Raw genomic sequence first — 8,983 nt, 5'->3', positions numbered from 1 at the left:
ACTATCAATTAAATGATGTGTGTGTATAACCCTTTTCAATTTTGCACCATGGGGGCACATGTGTTTTACAAACATCTCTTGTTTAAGAATCATTTGCTTGATTGACACCAAATGTGAAACACTGGTACATCCTGAGGAGTAGATGACCCCAATTGATTTTGAGGTTACATGGTGAGTCCACTCTGGACATAGAAATACATTGTGTGCTCAATATCTCAGAGATGGTTTGGCACTACTCTATCAATTGAATGATGCATTTGTATAACCCTTTTCAATTCAATTTTGCACCACAAAAGGGGGGGGGGGTCCTATGTTTTACAAACATTTCTGGGTTTTTTAATGCCCCCGAGATCGAAGATTTGGGGGGGGGGGGGGGCATATTGTTTTTGTCCTGTCTGTAATTCTGTCTGAAACTTTAACCTTGCTAATAACTTTTGAACAGTAAGTGATAGAGCTTTGATATTTCACTTGAGTATTCCTTATGACAAGACCTTTCTGTGTGTACCAACATTTTTGAACCAGAGACCTTGACCTTGGAGTTTGACCTACGTTTTGAAAATTTTAACCTTGCTTATAACTTTTGAACAGTAAGTGATAGAGCTTTGATATTTCACATGAGTATTCCTTGTGACAAGACCTTTCCGTTGGTACTAAACATTTTGACCTTGACATTTGACCTACTTTTAATTTTTTTTATATTGGTCATAACTTCTAAATGGTAAATATTAGAGCTTTCATATTGTACAGGAGCATCTCTTGTGACAAGATCTTCTTCGTTTTTTGCTTTATTGTTTTTTTTAAACTTTCATATTTTCTTTATTTAATCAAAATATATAGTTTTAGTACAAAGCAATCTGAAAAAACTTCAAAACCCTTGCTGGACTCGAACCTGTGATCTACAGTTCAGCAGTCGACGTGCTTTTTTTTTCTCCTCTTCCATTTAAACCAAAGACATATCACAGACTAATCATCAGTTACAATCACATTTAAAACACTTTGTATCTAAAATATGAACAATGATATTACCTCTGTTTCTTTCAGTAGAGGATTTCTATGTAAGAAAAACTTTTTAAACAAGTTCATTTCACAGGCACTTGACGTTTTAAATATCTATAATAAAAAAAATTATCTTCCTGTAAACATAATATTCACTTGTGAATATTATGTTTACAGGAAGATAATTTTTTTATTATATAAATTTTTATTATATAAAAAAGTTGTATAATTTATTATATAAAAAAAACAAGTGAATATTATGTTTACAGGAAGACAATTTTTTTTATTATAGATATTTAAAACGTCAAGTGCCTGTGGTTCATTTTCTTTTCTTAAACAGTCAATTGATAATGGTTATATGAAATGTAATGTCTCAATGTATATTTACATAGCCTTTCAATATCAATTTTCTTTTCACCTTGCAAAAAAATCTGTCTTCTTCTATAAATACAAAATCAGCATACTGATATAAAATAATTGACAAAAAATACATTCAAAGGGTATTGTTACTCATACCTTAAAATGAGCATCATTTTGTGATATTGCACTGAGCTTTTGAAATGAAAAACGACATGCAAACTCGTGAGCATCATGATCAATAATTTGTTGCCAGATTTATATCATTGAATTAAGGTGTTTTGTTGCCAGATTTATATCATTGGATTAAGGTGTTTTGTTGCCAGATTTATATCATTGGATTAAGGTGTTTTGTTGCCAGATTTATATCATTGGATTAAGGTGTTTTGTTGCCAGATTTATATCATTGGATTAAGGTGTTTTGTTGCCAGATTTATATCATTGGATTAAGGTATATTTTGTTGCCAAATTTATATCATTGGATTAGATACATTATGGAATTCTCAAACGTCAACTTTTCATTTATACCAGATTGTGTCCTCTGATAAATATGAACTTTAAGGGCCTCCGTGGCCGAGTGGTTAGAGCATCACGTTTAAAATCACACGGCCTCTCACCTCTGGTCGGCGCGGGTTCGAATCCCGCTCGCGCCGGTAAGTGAGAAAGTTTCCCAGTTTACTTTCGGAAGGTCGGTGGTCTCTTCCCAGGTACATTGTATCTGGGTTCTCTCTTCCACCAATAAAAACTGGGCGCCAACAGATAACTGAAAAATTGTTGAGTGTGGCGGAAAACATCTATCAATCAATCAATACAATGATGACTCTTAATTCCATGGTTAAATGTCAAGGCTACAAATATTTCATACCTATTAGGCTTCATCGTCAAAAGCCACGGCTGAAACGTACGCGCCTCTCCCCTTTCGAGAGGAGTGTATACATGTACATTTCAGCCGTGGCTTGTGACGATGATTAGGTCTAAATATATCATTACAGCTCTTAAGCAGTTTTAAGATTTTAAAAATCTATTTTACAGCACATATTTAATCCAAGTTAGAGTATTCATTAAAGTAATACAAGCTGTAACTAACGGCGAATAAATTGAAAAATAAAAGAACAAATATTTAACATATTTGTGTTTGAATATATATAACTTCATGGAATCAGAGTGAATTTGAAGCACTAAACCCGTCAAATCAGCAGAAAATTTCGATTCATGAATTATTGTCATCCTGTCAGTATAATTCCTGGGCTGCGTTCAAGATCGTAGCGGCTACGTAGGGCTCGGTAGCGCTACGATCTTGAACGATGTGCTAGGCTAGCCCTACGTAGGGATGTAAAACTTATACGGTACCAGTTTTGATGCACCAGATGCGCATTTCGACAAATTATGTCTCTTCAGTGATGCTCAACCGAAATGTTTGAAATCCGAAATAATAATGAAGTTTTAGAGCTATTATAGGCAAAAACAGTGTGCCAAAAATAACAAACGTTAATTCATACAGTGCGTTCAATAGACCTAAGTATCTAGCCAAGCAGCTAGGCTAGCCGCTACGTTCTTGAACGCGGTCCAGCTCGTAATCTCCAATGTGCATTGACTTCGGGTGTCAGCAGTTCGGAAAATGGCGAAAGAGAGGCACTGAGCACGTGTCAGATTTGTAAACAATATTTAACATGCCAATTTTATAGAAAATATTTATGGAGCGCCAAATTAACATAAACTCAAATAATTGAAGATATCTTCAATTATTTGAAGATATCATCAATTCATTTGATGCGCGCAACAATTGAATTAAAGATCTCTTCAAATAATTAATGATATCTTCAATTCTGAATTATTGCGCGCATTAATTGAATTGTTGATAGCATTAATTCTTCAACTGAATTGATGCGCGCTTCAATTGAATTAATGATCTCTTCAAATGAATTAATGATATCAACAATTGAATTGATGCGCGCTACAATTCAATTGAAGAGAGCAATAATTGATATAATGCGCGCATTAAATCAATTGATGAGAGCAATAATTGAATTGATGCGCGCATTAATTCATTTGATGAGAGCAATAATTGATTTAGTTCGCGCATTAATTCAATTATTGCTCTCTTCAATTGAATTAATGATATCTTTAATTCATTGGAAGAGAGCAATAATTCTTTTAGAGAGAGCAACTATATAATTAAAGATATCTTCAATTCAACATATCCACAATTGAATTAATGATATCTTTAATTGAATTGTTGCTCTCTTTAAAAGAATTGATGCGCGCATTAATTCCTTATACAAAAGCATTGTAAATGATTTAAAGATATCTTCAATTGAATTAAAGAGATCATCAAATAATTTAATCCAAGCTCTAACTTAATTATTGCGAGCAATATTTCTACTAAATTGATGCTCTCATTAAATGAATTGAAGAGAGCAATAATTGAATTAATGCGCGCATCAAATCTATTATTGCTCTCATTAATTGAATTAATGCACGCATCAATTGAATTGAAGAGAGCAATAATTGAATTAATGCGCGCATTAAATCAATTATTGCTCTCATTAATTCAATTGATGAGCGCATTAATTCAATTGATGACAGCAATAATTGAATTGAAGCGCGCATTAATTCATTTGATGAGAGCAATAATTGATTTAATGCGCGAATTAATTCAATTAAAGAGAGCAACAATTGAATTGATGATATTTTCAAATAATTAAAGATATCTTCAATTATTTGAGTTTATGTTAATTTGGCGCTCCATAAATATTCACTATCAAAATTTCATTTGAGTGGCACAGTTACGTAATTATTATTTTCTTATAGTACTTCTTGTCATTCATGAAACGATGTAGTATTTTAAAACAAACGACACGTGTAGTTATTCACGTCAGTTTCCGTCTTTTTATATGACCTCGGTCTCAGCAACCCGATTAATGTTCGGCAATCATCGTCCCCATGTCCGTGTATACGACGCAATGGCGGTTTATATGAAACCCTTATTGTAGGTATGCTCTCAAACAATATTCCCTTGTTTATTTTGCTGAATTTTTCTTCAGATATTAGTTATACCGATACGTGTTATTTGGTGCATGATTGGATAGTTGAAAAAATACCGTCAGTTACAGCTTGTACTGGTATCTTTTTTTTTAGAAACACGTGGCATATGATCCACGGTTTACGGTCCCTTTTTAAAGGACAGCAACTTGTATGTCAATTTCAAAGGTCGGGTCACTGAAGAAACAGCCTAACAGAACATTGGTAAAATGACGGTAGATATCGTTGAATAAAACACAACGTTTGCAATGTAGTTTAATGATAATGATGCAATGGAATGTAAATATAATGGCATTGGTGTGTTTAAATGGTATTACATGAAGTACTCGTTTTGGCGCCTAGACAATTGTTCACTCCTATGGATTATCTTCGATTTTTCAGATATTACAGATAGAACATTATCTCTGCTTTATGTGAATTAGGTCCTTTTCACGCGTAACAAAATGAAACATTTAGCACATTAAATCATAAATATTTACTGCTAGAGTATCTTTCCGTAGTAAGTGCACTTATCGTGACAACCCTTCCCTATCCCTGTAAAATATCGAAAATGAACTCTCAGCAAAATGTTTGAAAGGTCTGCATGTAAACAGATTTATTCATGGAAAAGTGAAGATAACGAACAGTGATCAATCTAATAAATCCTATAAAGAATGCAAAATTAAGAGTAGGGTAAAACGGTTCCTGTGACGGTACATGTGGTCGACCGGTACATATTGTCGTCGGCGATGATGTGTACATACCCTTATGATGGTCTCGGCACATATTGACGTCGCCCCCATATTTCGGCAATCGATAGCCTTGCGGGGTATGCACATAGTTTATGTAATAATGTCAAAAATAATTTAAAGTATTTTTGATAATTTGTACTAATCACATGGTATCTTTAAATGACTGTCTTTTCCATATTCAAAAATTACATAAATAAATGCTTTCTTGCTTCGCGTTAGGATACATGGTTTTATGTGTGATAATCAGGCAAAATTCAGATTAATATGTTAGAACTCTTTTATGCAAATGAGAACCAAGAAAGGTTATCATCCAATCAAAATCAGTCTAGTTAGTACATGCATATAAAGATCGCAGTCACTGTAGCTCCTCACTTTGTTGGTAGAAATCAAGCTGAAAACATCTTAGGTAAGACAGGGATTAGACGTGGTTGAACAAGGTTTTCCTTCTCTATCTCACCAATAATACGGATAATCGTTTTGATAAAAGATATATACTTAGTTAAGTGAGCCGGCAACTGAATCAACAAGTCCCTCACCCCTATTAGCTAACAACCCGTCTCAACGATGTAACCTTTAAAGTGTTTTGTTGGTTTCTTACGACGAAGTCGAAAGGGACTTAATGTTTGCAATCCATCCGTCCATCCACCTCTCTGTCCGGCAAATCAGTTTCCAGCACCCTTTCTCTGTTCTTGCATATATTTATTTCATATTTGGTACATTGTTTTGCCATAACAAGTTACAGATCAAGTTCAATTTTGGTTTTGATCCGTTGATTTTTCACTAAATCATGGCCCTTGGACTCAGAAAAAGTAGCTTGAATTATCAGTTTTCCGGATTTTTGTTGTTGTGCTTGCAGATAGTCATTTGATATTTGAAACATTGCTTTACCATAATAAGTTATAGATCAAGTTCGAATTTCGTCTCAGTCCGTTGATGTTTTCACTAAGTTATGGCCCTTGGACTTAGAAAAATAGCGTAAATTATCAGATTACGAACGTTTTTTGTTGTGCTTGCAGATATTCATTTCATATTTGGTTCATTGCCCGAAGGGCTTTATGGAAAATTTGATCATGTACCAACCCGTATTTATATCCCGATAAATATTTCAAAATGATACCTTATTTCTTATATTTACATTTTTGGTCGGTAACATTGCTGAATTGTGTGAACAACACGTTTCCATACATTTCAAATTGTTGACGTCCACAACGAAGCGTCATAGATGTTCAAAATGACGACAACACAAAATAAAGTTCCATAAAATGAAGAACTGTTTTAATTATTAAGACGCTAGAAAGCAAGTATATCAACTTATACTTATACATTAACTCGAGAGTATATAATGGAAAACTCTTCCATATGTCTAATTTTAGGGGGTGGGGGGAATTATGGTTTAAACGGGGGTGCGTAATGTTACACTTACAGTTGTGATGCACTTTCACTTTTGAAAAGTGAAGACGTTGAAGACCGACTTTGAAAGATATTCTGTGGATATTACGGAGTTAACAGAAGACTGAGATGGAGGAGCATGAAGAACAGGGCGACAGTCGTGAGGTGTAGGCAAATCATTTATAGACAGAACAGAGGACGCAGCTCAGATGAATCTCCGGAAAGAACTGAACATCGCAGAGAATGTGGAACTGTACGAAGGTAAGGGACGGTTTGGATTTGGATATGTAATTGTTGACAAACATGAGCTCACTGAACGCTTCTTTTGACTCGATAAATTTCTGTAATAGGTTTTTAACGACGCCTCGCTTCGATGTCCCAACATAAACTTGGAAACCGACATCAATCACCTATGGCTGCTGTGGCACGGAAGCAGTGTGTGTGTAGGTCTTAATGCACTTTGACGACTTATCGGCCATACATCCTGTGAATGACCTTTTTGCAAAAGCCTAATGTCATCGTCTAGCAGTAGGTACAATTCACCGATGACCAGGGTGAAGTTGTAGCAGACGAAAGTTTAGACATACAATAGTAAAATATTGTTTACAGAAATGCTTTTATCAATTATGGATGAACGTCCACTGCTTGGAATACAAATAAAACCGTAAATACATTTTGTGATGTTGATTTCATCTATTGATAGATTTCTGTAGTAAGTGAGAGCGATTGTTAGATGTGTATTGCCTTAGAAAAGTAGTACCTGTTACCTACTTTTAACAAATGTTCATACGCACAGCTGTGACCTCTGTTGACCCCGTAGTGGATTTATGCGGGGATAAATACGTATTGCTCGTAATAGTGTTATGTAGGAGAAAACAGTTGCAAATGTAAATATTTGGTAATAAAACACAAAAAGGTTGGTAGGTTGGTTACGTTCGTTACAAGATCGCTTTTTATGAACATCAAATCAACAAAACTGAAAATCACACAAAAACTGAATTCAAAACTGACAATGGATTGGGTGGGAGGGAAGGCTAAGGCACAGCAATACACGGACTTCCTTTGTAACTTGTAACGAACTTCGCACTGCCCGAAAACTGACCAGGGCTAGTATGCAAGGTGAAGATAACGAACAGTGATCAATCTCATAACTCCTACAAGCAATACACAATAGATAGTTGGGCAAACACGGACCCCTGGACACACCAGAGGTGGGATCAGGTGCCTAGGAGGAGTAAGCATCCCCTGTTGACCGGTCACACCCGCCGTGAGCCCCATATCCTGATCAGGTAAACGGAGTTATCCGCAGTCAAAATCAGTGTGCCAAGAACGGCTTAACAATCGGTATGAAACACGTCAGACAGCATTTGACCCAATGCGAGGTTGTATTGACGAACTAGATCGTTATAACGACCATAGAATTTGCGAAATGCTGACTTCAATCGAGACTGTTGAAATCCCTGTACCATCAACTTGTTTGTCAGTAGCTTACCTCGATTTAAAAACTGACTATACCCAGAACAAGCTCTTGCATATCGAATCAGTTGAGATATATAAACACCATATGCAGGTGATAATGGAATATTGCTACATAAATATGGGAAGTTGACGATAGAGAAGCTGAAATCATCCCGTTTGCATACAGTTGAGTTGTCAGTTTGCCGTTAATGTCTACTTTCAATAAAATATCTAAGTATGAAACAGAAGTGGACGACTCTGTGGTGTCCTTTATTTCGAGCTCACAGGGATATATCAAATCGACATATGAATGAAAGCTATCATTGTTAATAGACAAAACGTCATCGATATATCTAAAAGTCGAATTGAAGGTCACAGCGAGAGATTTTTTCTTTCTCACGTAGAAGTTTTTGAATAAATTCTGCTTCATATGAATATAAAAACAGGTTAGCTAACAAAGGACACATACTGAGCGCGAAAACGCTCGTGCATGGACTAAGAAGCGCGCGAAATGTATTTACGGAAAGCAACGAAAAATGACGAATTGTAAAACGTAAAGAAATAAATTTCGCTTTTTCCCCATTAAACTCGATATTTTGCGAAAAACTTTCAGATGCAGTGTAGGAAACAATTTAGAAAGTCAATTAAATTGATCATTTTCAGAGTTTGCTAGAAATTTCAATAGTGGCTACAAGACCATCGTAAACCTTATTCGAAAAATCAATGCAACCGGAAGTGTAGCGGGTCTACTCCGACGGCCCAAATCGGCGTGTAACAACCTATTAACAGGGTCGCTACATAAGAGTGACCCATTTACGTGGCAGACATTTGACAGTTCGAGCAAAAGCAAGGCACACATTGGGAACACATGGAAGTCCCCTCAGTGATCAAACTGTAAGAAACAGACTTAGGGAAGGAGGATTGTGGGCAAGAAGGCCTTATGTAATGTTGGTATTGTCTGCAAGGCATAGACAACTTTAATTAGCGTGGACAAGACGCCATTTGAGGTA

At 35.6% G+C, this 8,983-nt stretch overlaps 1 long non-coding RNA gene across 1 annotated transcript; it reads left to right on the top strand.

Moving 5' to 3' along the window:
• The first annotated feature begins 1,935 nt into the window (after positions 1–1,935).
• Positions 1,936–7,191, top strand: LOC130054281 (uncharacterized). The gene is made up of 2 exons (XR_008802585.1): positions 1,936–6,776; positions 6,866–7,191. It is a non-coding gene; the product is annotated as an uncharacterized LOC130054281 (long non-coding RNA).
• The last annotated feature ends 1,792 nt before the right edge of the window (positions 7,192–8,983 follow it).

Source organism: Ostrea edulis, chromosome 1, assembly GCF_947568905.1.
Source record: "Ostrea edulis chromosome 1, xbOstEdul1.1, whole genome shotgun sequence".
Taxonomy (NCBI): domain Eukaryota; kingdom Metazoa; phylum Mollusca; class Bivalvia; order Ostreida; family Ostreidae; genus Ostrea; species Ostrea edulis.
The sequence above is the reverse complement of the archived record's forward strand: the minus strand, read 5'-3'. Positions and strand labels throughout refer to the sequence as shown.